The sequence below is a fragment of the Symphalangus syndactylus genome, chromosome 10 (assembly GCF_028878055.3).
Source record: "Symphalangus syndactylus isolate Jambi chromosome 10, NHGRI_mSymSyn1-v2.1_pri, whole genome shotgun sequence".
In the NCBI taxonomy this organism is placed as follows: domain Eukaryota; kingdom Metazoa; phylum Chordata; class Mammalia; order Primates; family Hylobatidae; genus Symphalangus; species Symphalangus syndactylus.
The window spans coordinates 110,390,103-110,414,395 of NC_072432.2; the positions used below are offsets into that span (position 1 = coordinate 110,390,103).

The window sequence follows — 24,293 nt, forward strand, 5'->3', positions numbered from 1 at the left end:
GAGGTGCCTTGCAGGTATAATTTTAGAGAAAGAAGCCAGACCAAAAAGACTCCTTTTATTCAATACAAGGAATATGTCTCCTCCTCCTCCTCCACCTTCTCCTCTTCTTCCTCCTTCTCCTCCTCTTTCTCCTTATCCCCTTTCTCCTCCTCCTCCTCTTTTTTCCTCTTTCTCCTCCTCCTTCCTCTCCTCTTCCTCCTTTTCTCCTTCCTCCTCTTCTCCTCCTCCTTCTTCTCCTCCCTCTTCTCCTCCTTCTCGTCCTCCTCTTTCTTCTCCTTCTTTTTCTTCTTCCTATCGCCTTCTCCTTCTCTGTCTTTTCATTCTTCCTCTTGTTCTTCTATTCCTCCTCTTGCTCTTCCTCCTCCTTCCTCTTCTTTTAATTCTCTCCTGGCCAGCCCTGCATAGCATGAGGACACTCCTGGATTCTGTTCAGAACATCAGGGGGCCCTGCTATAATTCAGCTTATTATTGATGCAAAGCCCCAGATCAAAGTCATAAACATGGACCTAATAAGGACATATCCGTCCTTAAAGTGGCAATCCATTGTACCTGGAATCAACTTGAAACTCTCTGCCATGACTTAAAACAAAGGCAACCTATGGGCCAAATCCTGCTTGTCATCTGTTTTGTCAATAAAGTTTTGTTGGAACACAGCCATGCCCAGTCTTTGCATATTGTCTATGGCTGCTATCAGCTACAAGGGCAGAATTGAGTGGTTGTGACTGAGACCCATAAAGGGCCATAATGCCTACAACCTTTACAGAAAACATTTGCAATCCCTGATTAGAAGTCCCATGCAATCTGGCCCATGCCCACACGACTAGCCACATTCCACGCTCAGTCCCCTGAGGCATGTGCCCTTGGTCTTTCTCCTTCATCTCACAAGGTTGGCTCCTTCTCATCAGCCCAGTCTCAGCCCTAAGGCCTGAGGTCTCCCTGGCCTCCTCACTCTCTAGCTCATGGACCTGCTCCATTTTTTCCAAAGATTATTTGTTTATTTGTGTACTGACGTCTCCTCTAGTGAGAATGTCAATACCATCATGGCCGGGACCCAGTTGATCTTGTTCACTGGTGCATACCCACAGCACCTGTGCCGTAACCCAGTGTAAGTGCTCAGTAAATACTGTTTGTTGGCTGGGCACGGTGGCTCACGCCTGTAATCCCAGCACTTTGGGAGGCCGAGGTGGCCAGATCATGAGGTCAGGAGATCGAGACCATCCTGGCTAATACAGTGAAACCCTGTCTGTACTAAAAATACAAAAAAATTAGCCGGGCGTGGTGGCGGGCACCTGTAGTCCCAGCTACTCGGGTGGTTGAGGCAGGAGAATGGCGTGAACCCGGGAGGCGGAGCTTGCAGTGAGCTGAGACCGCACCACTGCACTCCAGCCTGGGTGACAGAGCGAGACTCCGTCTCAAAAAAATAAATAGTTTGTTGAACAAATGAATGAAGTGATGAACATTTTCTAAGAGACAACACTTACATTGAGGACCTGGTGTGACATGTGACAGGGTACATCGTCTGTGATTTTTTTTTTTTTTTTTTTGAGACAAAGTCTCACTTTGTCACCCAGGCTGGAGTGCAGGGCGTGATCTGGGCTCACTGCAGCCTCTGTCTCCCGGATTCAAGCAATTCCTGTGCCTCAGCCTCCGCAGTAGCTGGGATTAAAGGCTTGTGCCACCACGCCTGGCTAATTTTTGTATTTTTAGTAGAGGTGAGGTCTCACCATGTTGGCCAGGCTGGTCTTAAACTCCTGACCTCAGGTATCTGCCCACCTCGGCCTCCCAAAGTGCTGTGATTATAGGCGTGAGCCACCCTGCCTGGCCCTGTGATGTTCTTACCATCATCCAGTGATCACCTACTCTGCAATTTGATTCCCTTCAGCAGCCTGTAGAGTGGGGAACATCATGCCCATTTTACAGATGAGAAAACTGAAGCCCAGAATGGCGAATCCGCAGTTAGTAAGTGACAGCGAGATCAGACCTGTCTGAATTCAGTACCCAGACTTTCTCCAGGTGCCCTGCTCTCAAACTCAGCCAAGACAGCTTTGACTTTTGCTAATATTTGGAAGACACTGTCCTCCCAGAAACTTCTCTCTGTAGGATGAAAGAAGGATGCAGAACCCAGCTGGCAGATAACGTTTTAGAAGTTGAGGCCAGACTGCACATATGTTATTGATCTGCTACCCTCATTCATTTTTTAAAAATCCAAATAAAAATGAAGCCCAGCAGTCAATCTGAATTAATTAGCTTTTCTGGCAGCTGCTATCTGAGAATTAGGAATTATCCTGAGCCAGTAAATTCTAACTGATTCTTTTTTTGTGGTGTCAGATTGGATTAAAGGAAATGTTGAGGGTAAAATTAAATACTACGCTTTTCTTATTGCTTCAGTTGCCCAAAGATAAGTGCTTTTCATGATGATAAATATACCATAAATTCTCATAACAATAACCGAAATTCAAATAAATAGGCTGTATAACCCCATGCGACTGTAATTTTCCTTTTATAGTCAGCTTGTTTACTGTTTATTGAAGAGAATGTCTGGTCCTTGCCTTTGAGGGATTTTAAATGCAGCATTAGTCCAGATTTTTTAAGGAAAGCCCCAAGCCAAGCACCTGTCTATATCTTTGATTGTTTTCTCTTTATTAAGAGACTACAAGGCCACAAAGTCCTTGATCCATATGATTGGGATGGGCACAGGGGTGAAATGAAAGGGAACAAGAAACATGTCAGCTAGAAGTCAGGAACCCTGGGCTCTGGCCCTGCACTTTGACGTTAACCAAGTCAATTCATCTGTTCATCTGATTTTCATCTCTTAAATGAGGAGGATTTGTAACTGCCCTACATACATCAGAAAGTGTTTGACCCATACCTGAGATATTAGGGGTGACTAATTTAAGAAAGACAGAACTTGCTTCTTAGGTTGACTCTTGGCATCACAATAGATGAGTAAGTTTGCCCAGTGACTGAAGGCCACCCGTGACACCAGATTCACAAATTAAAATGACAGTAATGAGAACAAACACCAGGCATTGGCAGCCATAAGCTAAATTATTCATAAGTCACCTGCATTAAATGAAAGATAAAGTTTAACCAGCAATCACATGTCTAGATATGTAACAGCATGCTAAGTTGGAAGTTTAATATATATAATAACTGAATTTCCAAAATAAGAAAGTTCAAATTAGGTGACACAGAATGAATTAACTTCTCAAAAATCACTGAAAATATCTGAAGTGATTGAAAGAGTTAAAAGGGAGAGAGGGTTTGTGAAGAAATATTTTTGGGGAGAGCCACTGCAGAGTTGGGAGTCTCACCCCACTTCCTCCCAAGCAGGTGAGATTCAAAGCCTCAAGCCAAGGGAGCAAAGATGTATCAGTTAGCTACTGCTGCGTAATAAATCACTCCAAAAACCAGGGCTTTAAATAACAAGAGTTTATTTAGCTCACTGGCTGGGGGCTAGCTGTTCTAGGATGAGCTCAATTATGCATGTGGAGTTGACTGCCAGGCCAGCAAATCAGTTCTGCTGATCTTGTCTGGGCTCGTTCATGTGTCTGAGATGAATCCACTGACCCAGATTTGCTCCGTGTTGTCTCTCATCCCCCCGCAGGCTAGCCTGGGTTTGTTCATACACAGTGGCAGAGGTCCAAGGAAGTGAGCAGAAGCATACAAGGACTCTTCAGGTCTAAGCTGGAAAAGGTACATCATTATTTCCACTGCACTCTATTGGCCAAAACAAGTCGTTAGATCAGCCCAGACTCAAGAAAGATTTCAACCCACCTCCAATGGGAGGATCATCAAAGACACATTGAAAAGTGGTGTGGCTACAGGAAGAATGGAGAATTGTGGCCGATTTTACAAGAGTCTTCAGGGAGTTTGAAATGGTGCAATTATGGGGGTCATTAGATTTAATTTCTTACATGTGACTGAGGAAATTTAAGGTGAGAGACTACAGCTTCCAAAATGAGTCACAGGGCAGAGAAAAGGAGGGAATCAAAGGCTGAGTTTGAGAAATAGCAGCACTGCCACCAGGTATATGTTTTTCATGAGCTAGAAGTGGGCCACCTAAGAGAGAGGACAGCTGGGAGGGGCAAATGGACTCCACCTAGATGTCTGTGCCGAAGGATCCACTCAAGATCCAGGAGTGGGGAAGGGAGTTGGATCTGGGGAAGGACTTCCCTTCCCCTCTGGAGCCATAGTTAGGACCCAACAGAAGAGCTCTATAAATCCAGGAATTGACTCATCAAAGAGTTAGCTCTAAAGGCCTGACCGACTCCCAGAGTATGAAAAATCATCTTATGACAGTATCAAACCAGTAAGAGCTTTTTTTCTTTTTGAGACAGTGTCTTACTCTGTCACCCAGGCTGGAATGCAGGGGCATGATCGCGGCTCACCGCAGGCTCAACCTTCTGGGTCAAATGGTCTTCCCACCTCAGCCTCCTAAGTAGCTAGGACCACAGGCTCAAGCTAACATACCCAGTTAGTTTTTGTATTTTTTTTAGAGACAGGGTTTCGCCATGTTGCCCAGGATGGTCTCCAACTCCTGGGCTCAAGCGATCCTCCCGCCTAGGCCTCCCAAAGTGCTGGAATTACAGGCATGAGCCACTGTGCCCAGCCAAGAACTTTCTATATCTCTTGTCCTGCATCCCTATCAGAAAAGGCCAGGGCCACTTTCTTAGCAAGTGAAGAGGAAAGATGAGGAAGAAGGAGTGGTGACCACGTCCCCTCCCAAGTTCACCTGGAGCTGTGCTACTCCACCTGGGGCTGAGAGAGGGAGGAGACTTAATTCTAAATCTAAATTCTAAAGTTTAGAGTTTGGCTGAATGTGGTGGCTCACACCCATAATCATAGCACTTTGGGAGGCTGAGGCAGATCATTTTGAGGCCAGTCCAAAGCCAACCTCGGCAACATAGTGAGACTTCACCTCTACAAAAAAATTTAAAAATTAGCTTGGCATGGTGGCATGCTCCTGTAGTCCCAGCTACCATGAAGGCTGAGGTGGGAGCATCACTTGAACCCAGGAGTTCAAGATTAAGTGAGCTGTGATTGTGCTCCGGCACTCCAGCCTGGGTGACAGAGTGAGACCTTGTCTCAAAATAAATAAAGTTTAGAGTTTTGACTATTCCATGGTTCTGGGCAACCTAACTAGGAAAGTAAGCCTATTTGTATAAATAAGACTGTCTAGTACCTAAGTATGAGCAGAAAAGTCACACCAGAGTTTTCATCCCAGGCGGGGTTAAAGCTTCTCCCACAGTGAGTACAGTTTAAAGAGATGGGGAGAAAAAAGATAAGTTGGACTTGTATTGTAGCCTATATACCAATGTGTTCACAGTATCAGTTATAGGTATTCATATATTATGCTTCTCTGCTGTGGCAGAAATTATTGTAGAGTGCTTGGTAGCACTGCATACAGTGGAATGCGTACTATACATATTTCCTGTTACTAATATTTTTGCTTGTTTTGTGTAAATTTCAGTCTCTCCAACTCTGCTGTTTCAGAATAGTGACTTCCAAATTTTCTATAGAATAATAAAATATCAGAAAAATGTATTTAGCATCACTACTAATCAAGGAGAGGTAAGTAAAAACAAAATACCATTTTTCATCTATGAAATAGGCAAAGGTTAAAAAACAATAATGCTCAGAGTTAGAGCAAGTGCTATGGAAGGAAAGTACAATATACTCCAGAAGGGAATGTGAGTTAACACTGTATTTTGGAAAAGCAACTTACAATATGCATCAGGAACCTTGAAAATATTTCTGACTCTTTGATGTAGCCATCCCACATGTAAAATGCATTCCAGGAAATAATCAGAGAGATATGCAAAGGTGTATGTGTAGCAGAAACCTGGAAACAACTTCAATACCTATCAATAGGAGTGATTGGTTAAATAATTACTTCATGCACTAGAATAATTTACAGCTGTTAAAAATATGTCATAGCAAATTATCGCATTAGATGGAAAAATACAATGCTTTTAAAGCAAGATACTATAGTGCATTTATAAACATGAAAGAAAATGTATGAAAATGTTAACAATGCATATCTCTGGGAAATAGAAATAATGGCAACTTTTTTTTCTTTTTCATTTAATTTTCTAAATTGTCTACAAAGAGTATACACTGCATTTGTTAACAGGAAAAGGCACTGTATCTGTGAGCCTCATCCACATTGTTGGGCAGATACCTAGAATTGGAATTGCTGGGTGTATGTACATTAAGCTTCAGCAGATACTGTCAGTTTCCAAAAAAATATATAGTAAATATGGCATATTTTTCTTAATTACTGTTTTTTTTAGAAGTTTAACACAAAATTTACACTCCCACCAGCAGGGTATGTGGATGGCTATTGCTCCACACCCATGTCAGCACTTGGTATTATCGGGTTGCTCATTTCATTTTCATTTCATTTCCATTCTGGTGGGTGCATGGAAGTGGAGGTGTCACATAGCAGCACCAAGCAAACCTGGGCAAGAGGGGCTCCTGCTCTGTGCCTCACACTCACTCCAGAGAGCCTCACATTTCTTCCTAACACTGTCAAGGCCTCAGGGAACCATTTCTCTGTATTTCTGGCCCTCTGTCCTCAACAAAATGTAACTCTGGCCAATTATCATGAAGGTGTGTGGGTTGTGCCACAGCCAACATCAGAGGCTGGCACTGCTTTGAGAGCTGACAAGGACTAGAGTGGAGGAAGCACTTAGCAAGGGAAAATACAAATTAATTAACTTGTTAAATCCACTCTCTCCTGTGGCATGGATGCAATAGATTCTTGCATATTGGAGTGCCATTTCCCAATCATAGCAAGCACCATTTTCTTGCTTTTCTTCATGTTCTAATTCATGGTTCTGGAGGTAGTCACGAATCACAGCTGAAGAACACTTAGTCATGTTAGCCAACCAATGACCTTTTTCAATTTGCATCTGTGCAAGTCTACACCAGGGCTTCGCAATCTTCACATTATTGACATTTGGGGCCACATAAATCTTGCATGTGTCTGTCCTGTGTATTGTAGAATGTTTAGCAGAATCCCTGGCTTCTATGCACTTAGATGTCAACAGGACCACCATCCTTAATGTGACAATCAAAAATGTCTCCAAATGTTGCCAAATCTTTCTTGTGGGGCAAACTTGCCCCCAGTTGAGAATGACTGATCTAGACATAAAAAAACATGATCTGGGATACTGGTCCTTTCCAGAAACAACTAGGTGGACATTGAATGCTGAAATTGTAGATATTTAATTTATAAAAAATTTAATAAGATTTAATTATTTAAAAAAATTAAAATTTCTTGGCTTTAATTAAATAATTCTTATTTAGAATTTTGATAGTCAATACTTACAAATTTTAGCTTGACTTTTAATTTTAATACTTTTAAAACTTTTAAGAGAAATAAATTTTTGAAAACATACCAAAAAGTTATTTTAATTTTTCATTTTTACATTTGTTTTCATTTAAATTTTTGATAAAAATTAATAAAATTGCATATATCTTTAAGATATATTTTAATCCTTTAGATTATTATTAAATAAATTAAAATTATGTGAAAGTGTTGATTACAACATAGCGATTTTGCTAAAATGAGGCAAGAAGAGTAACTTATGGAATAAGTACATATCACTTATGAATTATTATTTATTTACTATTCACCCAAATACCACAGGCCCATTAACAGAACACACAGATGTGCAAATATTAATTCAATTCAGTCTTCTTTGATATTTTAATTACTTTGTCTTATAAAAACTGTAGCTTTATATTTGCAATGTTGTCATTATGAAGGTATATTTGTTAAAGCAAGAGGATAAAACTTTTAAATCAGTTTTCCTAGGTCGATGGATAGCATTTAAATACTTAGCTGTAATATTTAGCATTAGATTTTTTTTTTTTTTTTTGAGACGGAGTCTCGCTCTGTCGCCCAGGCTGGAGTGCAGTGGCGCAATCTCGGCTCACTGCAAGCTCCGCCTCCCGGGTTCACACCATTCTCCTGCCTCAGCCTCTCCAAGTAGCTGGGACTACAGGCGCCCGCCACCGCGCCCGGCTAATTTTTTTGTATTTTTAGTAGAGACGGGGTTTCACCGTGGTCTCGATCTCCTGACCTCGTGATCTGCCCGCCTCGGCCTCCCAAAGTGCTGGGATTACAAGCGTGAGCCACCGCGCCCGGCCTATTTAGCATTAGATTTAATTAAAATCTAATTTTAAAATCTAATCTAAAAATCTAATACTAAACAGATTAATAAATTAGATTTAAGATTTTGCGTTAGAGTAGTGTGTGGCCTACAATTCTCACTCCCACCCCAAGCCACATAATGGCGGGGACAGGCTCTTCTTGTGGTCTTAATTTGCATCTTTCTGATTACAAGTGAATTTGAACGCCTTTTTTGTTTACTGGTCACTTGGATTTCCTCTCTTGTGGCATGTCGGATGAAGACATTTACGTATTTTCCCATTATGTTTTCTGCCCTTCTAAAATGGATTTGTTGACTTTATGTACTCTGAATATGAACCCTGATAATGGTTTGGCTCTGAGTCCCCGCCCAAATCTCAACTTGAACTGTACTCCCATAATTCCCACGTGTTGTGGGAGGACCTAGTGGGAGATAATTGAATCATGGGGACAGTTTCCCCCATACTGTTCTCGTGGTAGTGAATAAGTCTCACGAGATCTGATGGTTCTATCAGGGGTTTCCGCTTTTGCATCTTCCTCATTTTCTCTTGCTACCACCATGTAAGAAGTGCCTTTCACCTCCCGCCATGATTCTGAGGCCTCCTCAGCCACATGGAACTGTAAGTCCAGTTGAACCTCTTTTTCTTCTCAGTCTCAGGTATGTCTTTATCAGCAGTGTGAAAACAAACTAATACAGTTAATTGTACCAGTAGAATGGGGTGCTGCTGAAAAGATACCTGAAAATGTGGAAGCGACCTTGGAACTGGGTAACAGGCAGAGGTTGGAACAGTTTGGAGGGCCCAGAAGAAGACAGAAAAATGTGGGAAATTGTGGAACTTCTAGAGACTTGTTGAATGTCTTTGCCCAAAATGCTGATAGTGATATGGACAATAAGGCCCAGGCTGAGGTGGTCTCAGATGGAGATGCGGAACTTCTTGGGAACTGGAGTAAAGATGACTCTTGTTTTGTTTTAGCAAAGAGACTGGTGGCATTTTGCCCCTGCCCTAGAGATTTGTGGAACTTTGAACTTGAGAGAGATGATTTAAGATGTCTGATGGAAGAAATTTCTAAGAAGCAAAGCATTCGAGATGTGACTTGGGTGTTGTTAAAGGCATTCAGTTCTATAAGGGAAGCAGAGAATAAAAGTGTGAAAAATGTGCAGTCTGACAATGTGATAAAAAAGAAAAACCTATTTTCTGAGGAGAAGTTCAAGCTGTGCTATAAAAATTTGTATAAGTAATAAGGAGCCAAATGTTAATCCACAAGACAATGGGGGAAATGTCTCCAGGGCATGTCAGAGGTCTTCACCGCAGCCCCTCCAATCACAGGCATGGAGGCCTAGGAGAATATGGTTTCGTGGGCTGGGCCCAGTGTCTGTGTGCTGTGTGCAGTCTAGGGACTTGGTGCCCTGCATCCTAGCCACTCCAGCTATGACTAAACGGGGCCAAGGTACACCTCAGGCTATTGCTTCAGAGAGTGGAAGCCTCAAGCCTTGGCAGTTTCCATGTGGTGTGGAGCCTGTGAGTGCACAGAAGTCAAGAATTGAGGTTTGGGAACTTCCACCTAGCTTTCAGAAGAGGTGTGGAAACGCCTGGATGCCCAGGCAAAAGTTTGCTGCAGGGGCGGGGCCCTCATCAAGAACCTCTGCTAGGGCAGTGCAGAAGGGAATTGTGGGGTTGGTGTCCCCACACAGAGTCCCTACTGGGACACTGCCTAGTGGAGCTGTGAGAAGAGGCCACTGTCCTACGGACCCCAGAATGGTAGATCCACTGACAGCCTGCACCATGAGCCTGGAAAAGACACTCAGGGCCAGCCCATGAAGGCATCCAGGAGTGGGGCTATACCCTGAAAAGCCTCACGGGCAGAGCTGCCCAAGACCATAGGAACCCACCTCTTACATCAGCGTGACCTGAATGTGAGACCTGGAGTCAAAGGGGATCACTTTGGAACTTTAAAATTTGACTGCACCCCTGGATTTTGGACTTCATGGGCCCTGTAAACCCTTTGTTTTGGCCAATTTCTCACATTTGGAATGACTGTATTTACCCAATACCTGTACCCCCATTGTATCTAGCAAGTAACTAGCTTGCTTTTGATTTTTCAGGCTCATCGGCAGAAGGGACTTGCCTTGTCTCAAATGAGACTTTGGACTGTGGACTTTTGGGTTAAGGCTGAAATGAGTTAAGACTTTGGGGGAGTGTTGGGAAGGCATGATTGGTCTTGAAATGTGAGAACATGAGATTTGGAGGGGCCAGGGGCAGAATGATATGGTTTGGTTCTGTGTACCCACTCAAATCTCATCTTGAATTGTACTCCCATAATTCCCACGTGTTGTGGGAGGGACAGAGTGGGAGATAATTGAATCATGGGGGTGGTTCCCTCATACTGTTCTTGTGGTAGTAAGTCTCACGAGGTCTGATGGTTTTATCAGGGGTTTATGCTTTTGCATCCCTCTCATTTTCTCTTTCCACTGTGGTGTAAGAAGTGCCTTTTGCCTCCTGCCATGATTCTGGCCTCCCCAAGCCACTTGGCTATGTATTTATCAGCAGTATGAAAACGGACTAATACAAGCCCTTTCTTGATTTATGTCTCGCACACACAGCCCACCGCACTCTGTGACCTGAATTTTCTTCTCTGAACAGTGTATTTTGAAGAACCGATGCTCTCAATTTTAATGTAGTCCTGTGTATTAATCCTTCCCTTCATTTTTAGTGTTTTTTTTGGGGTTCTGCCTAAGAAATATTTTCCTCACTTCAAGGTCAGAAAGATATTCTCATGTGTCATCTTTTATAAGTTTCATTGCTTTCCTTTCTCTCATGATTCTGTGATCCACCTGGAATAGATTTTGGGGTATGGTGTGCAGTAAGGCATAGAGCTTCATTTTTTTTACATAAAGCAACCCAAAATATTTTACAGATAAATTATTAGAATTAATAGGGGAATATGGTGAAGTTGCCAAGAGCAATATACAAAGGAACATATTTCTATGTTCCAACATTAGAAAAATTGTTTTTATAGATACCATTAATAATATCAAAAACATCAAATATCTAGGAGTACATCTAATGAAAGTTAAGAAGACTCTTACATAGAAAACTATGTAACATGACTGAGAGAAATGAAAGAAGCCTACATAGATGGGAGAGGGGGGCTGTACCACAGTTATGGAGGCTGACTGAGGGTCTCCTTGCTTCTTCCTTCCAAACCACCTCTCCACTGTGGTATAGATTTCATTCCCCAGAGACCTCAGTGGGGGCTGTTCCCCTTCCCTGGTCTTCCCTCCATTCCCCTCCAATCTACCCTGTTTTCTTTTCTATTCTCTTTAGCCCTTCCCATTGTGAGATGGTAATGTTGGTCAAAAGGAGTGCTGGTCACCAAGGCTACTTAGGAAAAGGGTCATAAGTGCTTTTAGGAAGCAGGGAGTGTGCAGGACCAAGGAAGCAGTCGGGGTAAGACAACAGGAAATAAATAGCAGGGCTGGTGGTAAACTCCTCGAGAGCATATGCCTACACTAAATTTGAAAAAAAAAATTTTTTTAAAGCCATTTTGATCAAACAAATATTTGTAGACTAGACTGAGCCCACAAGCTGCTGGGTCTTAAAAATCTCTCCAGGTGAGTCTAATGAGCTAATCTGAGAGACACACAAGACCAGTAGAAGGGCTGTGTATTAGTCAGGGTCCCCAAAGAAATAGAACCAATAAGGTGCATGTGTGTGCACAAGTGTGTGTGTGTGTGTACACAGGCATGTGTGTAAAATAAGGAACTGACTCACATGATTATGGAGGCTGCCAAGCCCCAAGATCTGCAGAGCAAGTCAGCAAGCCAGAGTCCCAGGACAGCCGATGGTGTAGTTTCAGTCCAAATGCCAGCAGGTTCAAAAACACAGAAGAGCCAAGGTTTCTATTTGAGTCCAAAGTCAAGAAAAAACTGAAGTCCCGGTTTGAAGGCAGCCAGGCAAGGGGGATTGTCTCTTCCATGGGAGAAGGGTCAGCTTCTTTCTTTTGTGCAGGCCTTCAACTGATCGGATGGGGCTCACCCACATTAGTGAGGGCAGTCTGCTTGACTCAGTTTACTGATTTAAATGCTAATCTCATCCAAAAACACCCTCACGAAAACATCCAAAATAATGTTTGACCAAATGTCTGGGCACCCTGTGGCCCAGCCAAGTTGACACAAAAAATTAACTACCACAAGCTGTTTTTAACCAGCCTTACCCATCAGACTCTCCTCAAGAACATTCTCAAAATGGAGTCTCTGTTCCAACACTGGAGTATCTGACTGGTCAGAAATGGGGTGGGGCCTACAGAAGTGTGTTTTGCTTTCAAGTTAAAGGCTCAGCATAAACTGGGATGGGAGGCAGGAGTCAAATCTATATTTATAAATGGGCTGATGTCTGCACAGCACTTCCTAAAGCTGAGGAGCAGAAGCCAGGGGACTCTCCACTAACAGCTTACCCCTGGAATGAACTGGGAATGGAAAACCCAAAGACAGATGATCGGAGCCACAGTTTACAGAACTGAGGACAGAACAGAGTTGGGAAGTGGGCCACAGAGGGACTGCTTTTGGGAGGGCGGAGCTGTGGGCCAAGAAGGTGGACCCTAACCAGACAGGACATGGCCATGCTTGGGATGGGGAAGGCCCAAGACAGAAAAGCAGAAAAGGAAGGAGATGAGCTAATTCAAGACACAGGGACATCGATAGCAAAGTAGGAGGCCTCAAATGAGAGACTGCCAGGCCCTGAAGAGACTGACTTTTTAACTAGCCAATGGGGCTGGTTTATGAGAGGGGATAGGAGCCAGTTAAGGCTTATTTGGGCACCTCATTGTTTGGTTTGGCTTTCGTTTGTTTAGACCAGAGGCAGCTCACATGTCGGTGAGCCCATTGGCTATTTCTCATTGCTGTGTCCTGACCTGGGACTCTTAGAAACCCCTTTGATGAAACATCGTTCCTACAGGTGCCTGGGCACCCAGGGGCTTCTGCTGAGAAGATGCTCCCCCTGCCCCACTTCCTTCTGACACTGAAGCTTCCAGAAGTGAGTTATTTCTACCCCATTTTCCTCTACAGAAAACTCTCACTGACTTCTCAGCTCCTCGGCAGCTTTTCCCAGATAGGTGTTGTCTTCGTCTACTCACCCTGCCATGACACATTACCACAGACGGGGGCTTAAACAACAGAGATTTACTTCTCACAGTTCTGCAGGCTGGGAATTCCAACAGCAAGGTGCTGGAAGGGTAGGTTTCATTTCCAGGCATCTTCTCTTGGCTTGCAGCCGGCCACCCTCTTGTGTGCAGTGGAGAGAGAGATCTCGATCTCCTCCTCTTCTTGTAAGACACTAATTCCATCATGAGAGCCCACCCTCATGGCCTCATGTAACCTAATTACCCCTCCGCTATTGTCTGCTTGTGTCACACAACGTTTGCATGTTGAAACTTGATCACATATGTGATAGTTCTGAGAGGCAGGGCCTTCAGGACGTGATGAAGTTATGAGAGTGAAGCCCTCACGGTGGGGATTAGGCCCCTGATAGAAGCACTGGAGGCAGTGAGTTCATCTCATTCCATCTCTTCTGCCACATGAGGACGCAGTGTTCATCCGCTCCTGAGGATGCAGCAACAAAGTGTCACCTTGGAAGCAGAGAGCAGCCCTTACCAGGTGTTGAACCTGCCGGCACCTTGATCTTGGGCTTCCCAGCCTCCAGAACTGTGAGAAATACATTTCTGTTCTATATCAATTATCCAATCAGGGCCAGGCACGGTGGCTCATGCCTGTAAGTCCAGCACTTTGGGAGGCCGAGGTGGGTGGATCACTTGAGATCAGGAACACAAGACCAGCCTGGCCATCATAGTGAAACCCCGTCTCTACTAAAAATACAAAAATTAAAATTAGCCCAGCACGGTGGTGGGTGCCTGTAATCCCAGCTACTCAGGAGGCTGAGACAGGAGAATTGCTTGAACTCAGGAGACTGAGGTTGAAGTGAGCCGAGATCATGCCACTGCACTCCAGCCTGGGCGACAGAGCAAGACTCTGTCTCAAAAAAAAAAAAAATAATAAAAAAAATAAAAAAAATTACCCAACCAGGTATTTCATCATAGGAATACAAGTGGACTGAGATGCTCCTAAAGGACTCATCTCCAAATACTGTCACCTTGGAGATTAGGGCTTCAACTATGAATTTTGAGTGGACACAACTCAGTCCATAGCTGGCATCCTACTGGCCTCAGGATTTTTACCACCTTTCCTCTCCCCAAACCATTACTAATGTACTTTTAAAATTTAAGTGGGTCACCTTAGCTCACCTTTTAACTCAACTTTATTTTAAAGGAAGATTTAATCACTGTAATACAGAGAAAACCCCAGCTCATTTGTGTGTATAGTTGGGAAAGGCAAAATTTATTCTACCACTTTCTCTGAGAGGATTGGATCCCAAGAATCAGAGTAATTAATACTAGCTACAGTAACAGTAAGTACAAAATCTGAGTGGCTTCAGGCCCTAAAGCAGGGGTCAGCAAACTGCAGCCCATAGGCCAGATCTGGCCCATTGCCTGGTTTTTGCAAAGGGTCTTTCTCTGGGGCATAGCCGCACCCATTCATTTATGTGCTGTTTCTGGCTGCTTTTGCGCTGACAGCAGAGTTCACTGGTTGGAAGAACAATGACCGCCAAGTGACTGCGGACCGCCAAGCCTCAAGTGTTAACTCTTGGGTCCTTTTCAGGAAAAGCTTGCTGAGCAAGCTCAAAAGTTTACTTCTCACTCCTGTCACAGTCCTGCTGCATTCAGCAGACAGCCTTTACACGACATGTGAAGAGACTTGTGTTGGGACTTGGATTGCATCTGCCCAGGAGCAGATCCTGAATGACCCCAGGAAGCCCCATTAGGAGAGTGGGAAAGTGAAACAGGGAAAAGAAGCAAATGGAGGAAGTGTTCATGAGTGTCATCGCTGTGGGCACTTGCAGCTCCTTCCTGCTGGGGACCTGGGCCGCCGTGTAGGACACATGTCAGAGTCATCCCACTCGAGGGCAGTGGGAGTGGGGGTATTTATCCACCACTGGCTGAGGGGCTTGCACTCCCCAGCACTCTGGCCCATGCCACAGGCAGCTGGAGCCCGACCCTGCTGAATGAAAGCTCCCGGGCTGGGAGTTACGTTTCTTGGAGTAAGAAGCGGTGAGTCCAGGAAAGGGATCCCAAAGGCACACCAGCGGGCACCCACAGGGCATGCTGTCTGGTGCCATGGACCCTCAAGGCCTCCGTGGAGTCCTCCCCTTCCTCCTGTCCATTCGTCAGCTGACCAGCCAAGAGCAAGAGAACAGCCTTCACTCCCAGGACCGGAAGGGACTCACTTTCCTCCACTCCCTTTCCATCCATGGCAACCGCTACCTGCAAGGAGGCCGGGGAATGCAGTCAGCTTGCCCAGGAAGAGGAAATAGACTCATGAACTTCTAGCCGGTCTCTGCCTTAGTAACTTTTACTTAAAATTTAGTTTCAAGAAGCTGCGAGGGTGATCCCCAAAGCCTGTATTTCTGGATTTGTCAAGTAACTTAGCGGTGGAAAAGCATTCCTTACTTGGCGGCCATATCACACCTTCCAAATGCCTCTGCACAGGCTTTGAGATATTTTCAACTCATTCTCTATACAAGGGCAGATTGTTTAAAGATACCTGGTTATGGCTGAGCGAGGTAGAGAACTCACGGGAATCCAGCTTCCCTGGCTCTGGCACACTCCTGGACGAGGCCCCTGGCACCTAACTCTCCACGCATTTCAAACCCAGGAGGTCTTTAGGCCTGCCTTTGTGGTAATACTGAGACAAGAGGGCATCAATGGGGTGTCTGCTTTGTGCCAGGCACGTTGCTACATCATCTTGAGGTATCCATAACACTACAAACAGGCTCAGGGATGAAAAGTATCAACTAGTGGTTATTATGTGCTTATACATTAACTCATTTACTCCTCAGTCAAAATTCTTAGGCTCCTTGTCCTTCAGTTTTCTCATGTGTAAGATGGAGGTGAGAATAGCTGTCACTAATATCCATTCTTCCTGTCCTCCTTTGTATTATAATAGCCCATCTACTACCATCACCAATTTTTAGCTGCACACATAATTGCCTGGGATAATGCCAACCTTTCCCAGGCTTTCTTGAGATATGTGACTAAGTTCTAGACAATGAGACGTAAATAGAAATGTCCTATGCAACTTCTAAAGAGTGATCCAAAGGAGCAAGCCTGAATTTCTTCAACTATTCCTTCTTCCTACTGGCTGAAATATGGATGTGATGACTGGTTCTTGGGCAGCCATCTTGTACTATGAGGAAGACAATAGATATTGAGAAAGGATGAGGAAAAGGACACAATCAAACCACATACCAGCCTATGGCTCTCCCCTTTGGACATCATTCACCTGTCAGGGAAATTGATCACTATCTAATTTAAGCCTCTGATGCTTGATCAGCCACATTGGTATGATCTGGGAATTTGTTAGAAATGCAGAATATTGACCCCCACCCCAGACCTGCTGAATCAGATTCTGTATTTTAACAAGATCCACAAGTGACTTGTGTACAAAATAAAATCTGAGAGGCACTGGTTCCAGCTACTGTTATCTGAGAGAGGCCTGTCACTCAACAGTTGAACTCAGTCCTAACTAACGTCCCACTGCACAGCACTGCTGGGAGGATTAAATGAGTCGTGAAGTCAAAGCACCTAGCACAAGGCTCTGCCCAGCATGGGGAGTGAGAGTTTGTGGGTTAAATTGCCTTGGGGGTGGGTCTGTGATGGAGCACAGGTTTATGGCAACATTGCCATCTGCCCTATGGGCCCAAGGACATCCCCTAACTGTGTGAAACCTTGGAGACAGAGCAGAAGGGGTGCAGTATTTGTTGAATACCAACTTCAGAGGTTTTGTAGAAGCCATTAATTAGGGACCAGGGGAGGGAGAGGTCCTGGGATGGGCCTTCCAGAGCCAGCTGCACAGCTTTGACCCCAAATGGTGTAGACCTAGGGAGCAGGAGGGGAGGGAGGTCTTAGACCATTGAGCAGGGGTGGCATGTGAGGGACACAAAACGCCCTCTTCATACTGCCTGCGAGCATGAGAACAGCCACATGCTGGCCTGTCATTCTCGCACCCAGGCTGTGGAGGGAGAAAACTTCTGGCTGGGGAATGGCTCTGCTGCTGTACTTATCCCAATTTTCCAGCCAGCCAGGCTTTATCTCTCCTGTGATATGATTGATGGAGCTCTCCGCAGAGCCTCTCATTATGGTCTGAAGGACACGGTGGCCTACTTTTCGTGCAGGGATGCAGGGAGCCCAGTCATGCGGGACTGTGGCCTACTGTGTGGGGTGTTTTGGAGACAGATGGGACTTTTCTGACCAGGAGGTCATGGGGTGGTTCTGAGGCAAGGGCTCCTGTAAAAATACCTGTGCTCGGCTGAAGCAGAAGGTTCCTAGAATGGAAGGAGCAAGAACTGACGTGGGCTCCACGTCCCTTGCATGCTGTGGCAGGCCTGCCCTGATCCTGCCCTACTGTCTGCTGTCCACCACTTGTCTGGTGGCTGGAGCATGCCACACCCTGACAGCCCAGGAGGGCTTGGTGGGTATCCCTGCCAGGAGAGTCCACTTGAGTGGCTACAGCCACCTGGCAAAGCCTTCCCTTTAGCTGTCACAGCAAAACAGAAAAGGCCAGGGTTGAGTGAGAAGACCTGGCACCAACACTCACTGTGTGATCTTAGGAAAATGACTCATCCCCCTTGAGCCTCAGTTTCCCCAGGTGTAAAGTGGAGACAACATCGTCTTTGCCCTCCACACACCCCTAGGGCTGGCTGGAACTCAGAGATGACTCTGCCTCCTCCAGTCTGTGTTCTCCCTCCCATTCATGGGACTCTTCAGATGCCACCTGTGTACTGTGGCATTTACGTTGGTCAGGTTAGGTCAGGCTTGCCACAGTAACAAATTATCCTTGAAATCTGAGCTGGCTTCTTTCTTGCTAACACAGACTCTAGTGAGGGTCTGGGGACTCCCAGGGCAGCCACCTGCCCCATGGTGACTCAGCAATCCAGGTGCTTGAGTCCAGGCTGCCTCCTCTTCAACCTGGGGCTTCAGTCACCACAGCTGGGAAGGAGAGAGTGGGAGGGCTGCACGCTGACCCATAGATGCTTTATCCAGCAGTCCCAGGCAGCACTTCTGCTCACGGCCCATTGGCTAGAACCTTCCTGTGGCTTTGCCTTTCTTCGGGGAGGCAGGGCAACGCGGAGAGCACACCGTTACCCAGTAAGCAGCAAACATCTTGCCAAAGAATCTCTTTCCATCTTAACCTCTGCCTTTGTTTTCTCAGTGTCATGGGCCACTCAAAAACCTGCAGAGGAGCTCCAGGTAAAAATGGCACCATCCCGGGGCCACGTCCAGCTCAGAGGAAGAGTTGGCTGTGTCAGTACAAGTCAGATCTCTTCAAGTGTGGGGAGAATTTAATCACAAATCAAAGGTCCCACCAGGCCAGTGACCAAGTTCAGAGCCCAGGCCCACAAGCCCTAGACTTTGAAACAGAGTAGGGAGGGACCAGCCATCCGGAGGATGGACCTGCTGCCTGTAGTCGCCAAGTTTGGAGTAAGTCCCCAAGAGTCCCTCTTTCGTGAAATCCCCTTAATTCTATCCAGTTACAAACAAAAGGAGATTCTGTTTCTCCAGAGCCACCGATCCCTTAAGTGGCTTTCCCTGTTACTTGGGTTCTTATTAAGGTTACTTGGGACTGAGTCACGCGTCCTTGAGTGACAGTTCAACTTGAAGGCAATGTGTTGCAGAGCTGCTGCCCCAGGTGCCATCGCCAAGTGCTTTGCTTGTAGTAATCTCTTTTTAAATTACTATTTTTTGCTTAAGCCCATTGTTGCCATGTAGGTGACTCTGACGTTTTAGCTAAATGTCTTCTTGGGAGACGTCATCCTGTCTTTTAAAGCAGTAATTCTTTCAGAGGGATTTTACTCAGGGGCAGAGATGGTGAGGTGGGGGGACTGCAGAGGCTTGGGCTGGAGCCTTTCCCAGGCAAGCAGTGCCAGCAGCCCAAGCCGTTCCCTGGCCCTGAGGGGGCCACTTGTGCCTGAGGAGGAGAAGACAGAGCAGGGGACCAAGATCCATTCTCTCCTCTCCTAAGAGTCCTAGACACTCAGGGGACCTGTCTTGTCTGGGTTCCCCAGAAACAGACTCTGAGACAAGGACTCAAAAACAAGTAGCTAATCTAGAAGGTGATGCCCAAAAACTCTACCAGGTGTGGGGAGACAGGGAAGGGAAGGGCAGGGCGCTGTTTTCAAGCCCATCCGGGCGGCCAGCACCTGGAATTTCCTCCTCCTCCCTGGGGAACTCCTGGAGGTGGAGTAAAACCCTCTCGTCAGTTACCCCAGCCAAGAGATGTGGTGGTAAGGATTTATCCACACTTCTCCTCTCCTGCTTCTCCCCTCCTGTCAACTGGCTCTGTGCATTCTGGGCAGGGAGGAGCACTCCTGGGCAGCATGTCCCAGTGTTTGCGGCACAGTCTTGAGTGCAGAGGTGGATGTCCATGAGCTCTGAGCCAAATTTGATCCATCAACAGATTCCACGGCCCTGGCCACATGGTGGGTTCCTGTGCAGCCAGGTGACCTGAAGCAGGTCACTGGGTAAGGCTGAAAAGGCAGCTAGTTTGGGTGCCTAGAGGACAGCCCACTTGTGGACTGACTTGCTGAGCTGGAGGGGCTGCTTTTCAATGAAGTCACATTGTTATGCAGCAATTTTGTCTTTGAATATTTCTTCCTGGGCAGAGGGCACAACAACTGTGGTGTATTTTTCAGGGCTGCAGGTGCAGGTGTTTGCATGGTTGGATAGCAAACCAAAACGAAATCTCCCCTGGCCAAGGAGTTGGAAACAGACAAGCAACCACATCCTTATGGACTGTGTGGTGCTCCCATGACCTGCAACATGGGTGCCCGTCCACCCAGCCCTCGGCAGCACAGCCCACCTTGGCCTGTGTCTGTGACACAGCAGAAAACACTTAATCCCAGGCTCGGGACAGCACTTGGTGCTGCTGGTGGAACTACTCTTGCAGAGGGAACCAGCCTTTGTTCCAACCCTGAGATCATTCCGCTGTCTCCTCGTCTGGAACTTCTGTGGCTCCAGGTTTCTTTATGCCCATTGTATTTAGAAGCATCCCTTTTCCTGGCCTCTTCAGGGTGACAGCTGTGTTGAGACAGACACACACACACACACACACACACAGCACAGCCATTCCCTGATCAGGTGATGATGCACCACCCATCCCTCTCTCTGTTTGCGCTGCCTTTGCTGTGGAGCCCAGGGTCCTCTGCTGGGCCCTGAGAGGTGGGCAGGGGTCTTGGCGTTTCCCTGGAGACTCACCATGTGGCGGTGGGCAGCATTTGGTCGGCTCCTCACAGGGCCTCTGCTCTGCTGCAGAAGGTGAGGACGCTGGGGGCCCTGGTGTGGCCTTACTCTGGGGCATGCTTCTAGGGTGCAGCAGGGTGGGTGGGGGCATGCATTCCTGGCCATCACTCTAAGGCCTTTAATGTAGGTTTCTCAAAGTCCCTTCGGAGAAAGCCTTCTGGGGTTGGATCTGGGGCTGGGTGAAAAGGGTCTTAGACTCATGAAGAGCTGTGTGCATTTGATCTGTTCAGCGGTTCCAGAAGTTTGCCAGACACGAAAGGCTGGGCGAGCCTGGTGATTAGATCCCGGTTTCGCCGCCAAGGAGAGATTTTTGTCTTGTTTTTTGTTTGTTTCAGATTTTGTCTTCCCCCGCCCCCACCCCACTGTTTAGCTCTCTTTCTTTCTCTCTCGTCTCTGTGCATCAGCATGTCTCTCTTTGTATGTCTCTGCATCTCTGCGTGTCTCTACTTATCTCTTTGTCTCTGTCTTTAAATGTCTCTGCCTCAGTATCTCTAAGCCTCTGTCTCTATTTCTCTCCTCCTCTCTCTGATCCTATCTCTCTGTGTCTATCAATGTCTCTCTCTGTCTCTCCCTTTCTGTCTCCCTCTCTAGCTGTTTCCTCTGTCTCTGCCTCTTTCTGGCCCAGTCCAGAGCCCTTGGCATGAGGACATGGGTGAGTCAGGGCTGGCTGCAACTGGACACCTCAGGGAGACCAGCCAGGCCTGGTCCCTCTAAAGGGGAGCGATGTGTTTACTTTCGGGGTTGTCGGTGGGGGGCGGGTAGAAATCTGGCGGGACATTCTGTCCCGGCCCCTTCTGGGGACTTTACTCTCAGTTGTCCCACCTCTACCCTTACCCCTACCAGAGGGCTGTTCCTGGGCAAAGCAGAGCAGCTTCAACGTCAGGCACAGGACATGCCAGTTTTGAGAGACGTTTAGGATTTATGTGCAACCAATGAATAAGGCAAGTATTACATGGGACATTTGACTAGTTTATCTTGATCACTAAGTGTCTAGGTGGTCACAAGACAACCTGACAGACGTTACCGGGAGAACTTGATATTTGGAGGTCACTTATATTCGAGCAAGGGTAGCATTCATGTTCACCTGAGCATTTGAGGGGCATGGGGACTGGTGTGCCCAGAGCCTGGAGGGCCCCCACGTGGCAGCCAAGGGAGGCTAAGGACCCAGGTCAGTTTCCACTGTTCCTGGTTCTCTGCTGTTTCACAGCACTGGCTCCTCCTGGTCAGGGCAGACCTCTGCTGTCATAGCCTGAGCACCAAGTTGTGGCCCAGGAGAGGATCCAGGGCTCTCCTGCCATCTGGCCCTGCTCCTAGGTGATCACAAAAGTAATGACAGCAGAGGGGATGGGGCACATCCCGGGGACGGCGTGGGGGCTGATCCTCCCAGCCCAGGGCTCAGCAACCACAAAGGGCTGGGTAAAAACAAGCATGCGGTGTATCGTCGGGTGTGAGGCGGAGGAAATGACCATCTGTGGCCTGTGAAACTCAGATGGGCAAAGAGAACCCATGAAAGGCACCTGAGTGGTGGGCGACATGAGCAAATAATGTCTTTGTAGAAAGGCAAACCTGGCAGCTCTGCACTGGGTGGATAGAATTAGAGGCATGACAGGCCCTGGAAAAGAGGCTGATCTATGAAATGCAGCCTCCAAGTGCAGATCTGATCTGAGAGGATCCACAACTCCATGACCCTGCAGCTTGGTAGTGTGTGCACATGTGTGTGTGCATGTGCATGTGTGTGCATGTGTGTACATGTGTGTGTGCATGCATGTGTGTGTTTGTATGTGTGCATGTGTGTACATGTGTGTGTGCATGCATGTGTGTGCATGTGTTTGTGTGTGTGCATGCATGTGCGCTTGTGTGTTTTGACTTGTGTCTTCCACTAAACTTCCATCTTTGACCACTCACCTTCCCTCCTTGCTCCTTCCTGCAAATCCACTCCTGGGAGACCCTGAAGAAAGGTTGGGCAAATAACATGGAGCTAAATCTTTCAAAGCTGGGGGAGGGAATGGGGTCAGAAGACTGGGACCAATCAACCTTCTTTCCCCCACCCATGAAAGTGACCAATTAAGAGATTCAGCAAATCCCACAGGTGCTTGTTCATGCATCAGCCATATTCACGACAGCCCATAAACTCCTCAATTGTTCACACCAGCTATGGTACATCCACACACCGGACTGCCGCTGGCGATGAAAAGGCGCTGTTTTCATTGCAGTTGAGGACCCTGCCGGACTCTATTCCTGCGCGGTTCTGCAACCGGCTAAAGGCTCCTGGCGATAGAATGCACATCAGTGGTCGCCTCGGGGGAGGCCAGGACTTGGGGGAACCTGAGAGAGTTTTCTGGGATGATGGAATATTCTGTATCTTGACGGTGTGGTGTTTACACAGGTGACAACATCTGTCAGAAATCAGTGGGTTGAGGCTTTAATATCTACCTTATTGTATGTAAATTCTAACTCAAGAAAATAAAATAGGCTGCCAATTCAGAAAAAGAAAGAAAAAAGAGGGAGCAGGAGGCATAGGATGTGGCCTGACTTCTCGAGGGTCCCTTGGGGTAAATACAGACACCCACCAGACCCACATCAGGCCTAGCAAACGCGGAGCTGCTGCCTGAAGGGGTGGGCTCCTTACCTTGAGCCCCTGCGTGCCTCACTGGCTCACCCCGTCCAGCCCTGCTGTGGGCTCCACGGACAGAGCTTCCCAGGTGTTAAGAGAGGCATGCATCCCGATTTTCATGTGCAACCTCTGTTTTTTTTTTTTTTTTTTTGAGACGGCGTCTTGCTCTGTCACCCAGGCTGGAGTGCAGTGGCGCGATCTCAGCTCACTGCAAGCTCCGCCTCCCGGGTTCACGCCATTCTCCTGCCTCAGCCTCTCCGAGTAGCTGGGACTACAGGTGCCCGCCACCACGCCTGGCTAATTTTTTTGTATTTTTAGTAGAAACGGAGTTTCGCCGTGGTCTCGATCTCCTGACCTCGTGATCCGCCCGCCTCGGCCTCCCAAAGTGCTGGGATTACAAGCGTGAGCCACCGCGCCTGGCCGCAATCTCTGTTTTTTAATATTGGCTGCTAACACCTAAATTTCAAAACATGAAGTGGTCCTCAAAGACCACATCAGGCCCTCTTGCCACTTTACCCCCTTATCCTTAAAAGTTTTGTCCTCAAGAGTGTTTCAGATGGCCTCAGAGCTGCTGGAGGTTCCCTGGTGTTTTGAGCACATCACAAATTCCTGATGTTCTTTGATTCAAGTGACCAACTGAACAGGCTGGGGCCAAGTCAGGAAGAGGCCATCTTCCGCCAAGCTGAGAGGAATGGGTGCAGTGGGGTAGGAAGGGGTCCTGTGGGAGAGAATACAAGAAGGAACGTCCTCCCTGAGATGAAAGGTTTACTGGTGTGATTCTTGTGCTGCAGGTTGGGAGAAGGGACCAAGGCTCAGGTTCGACTGGATGTCAGTCTCCCAGTGGGTCACCCTGGGTTTGGATCTGTGTCCCCACTCAAATCTCATGTCCAGTTGTAATCCCCAGTGTTGGAGGAGGGGCCTGGTGGGAGGTGATTGGATCATGGGGGTGGATCCTTCATGAACGGGTTGACCCCATCCCCTCTGGTGCCGTTCTCCTGACAGAGTTCTCACGAGACCTGGTTACGTGTGTAGCACCTCCTCCTTCTCTCTGCCTGCTGCTCCCACTATGGAAGAAGTGCCTGCTTCCCCTTCGCCTTCCACCATGATTGT

At 46.9% G+C, this 24,293-nt stretch overlaps 1 long non-coding RNA gene across 1 annotated transcript; it reads right to left on the bottom strand.

Moving 5' to 3' along the window:
- Nucleotides 1-3,361: 3,361 nt before the first annotated feature.
- Nucleotides 3,362-14,736, bottom strand: LOC129491355 (uncharacterized). Its single transcript, XR_008660525.2, has 3 exons — nucleotides 11,319-14,736; nucleotides 5,729-5,864; nucleotides 3,362-3,687 (listed from the first exon to the last, which is right to left on the bottom strand). It is a non-coding gene; the product is annotated as an uncharacterized lncRNA (long non-coding RNA).
- Nucleotides 14,737-24,293: the final 9,557 nt, after the last annotated feature.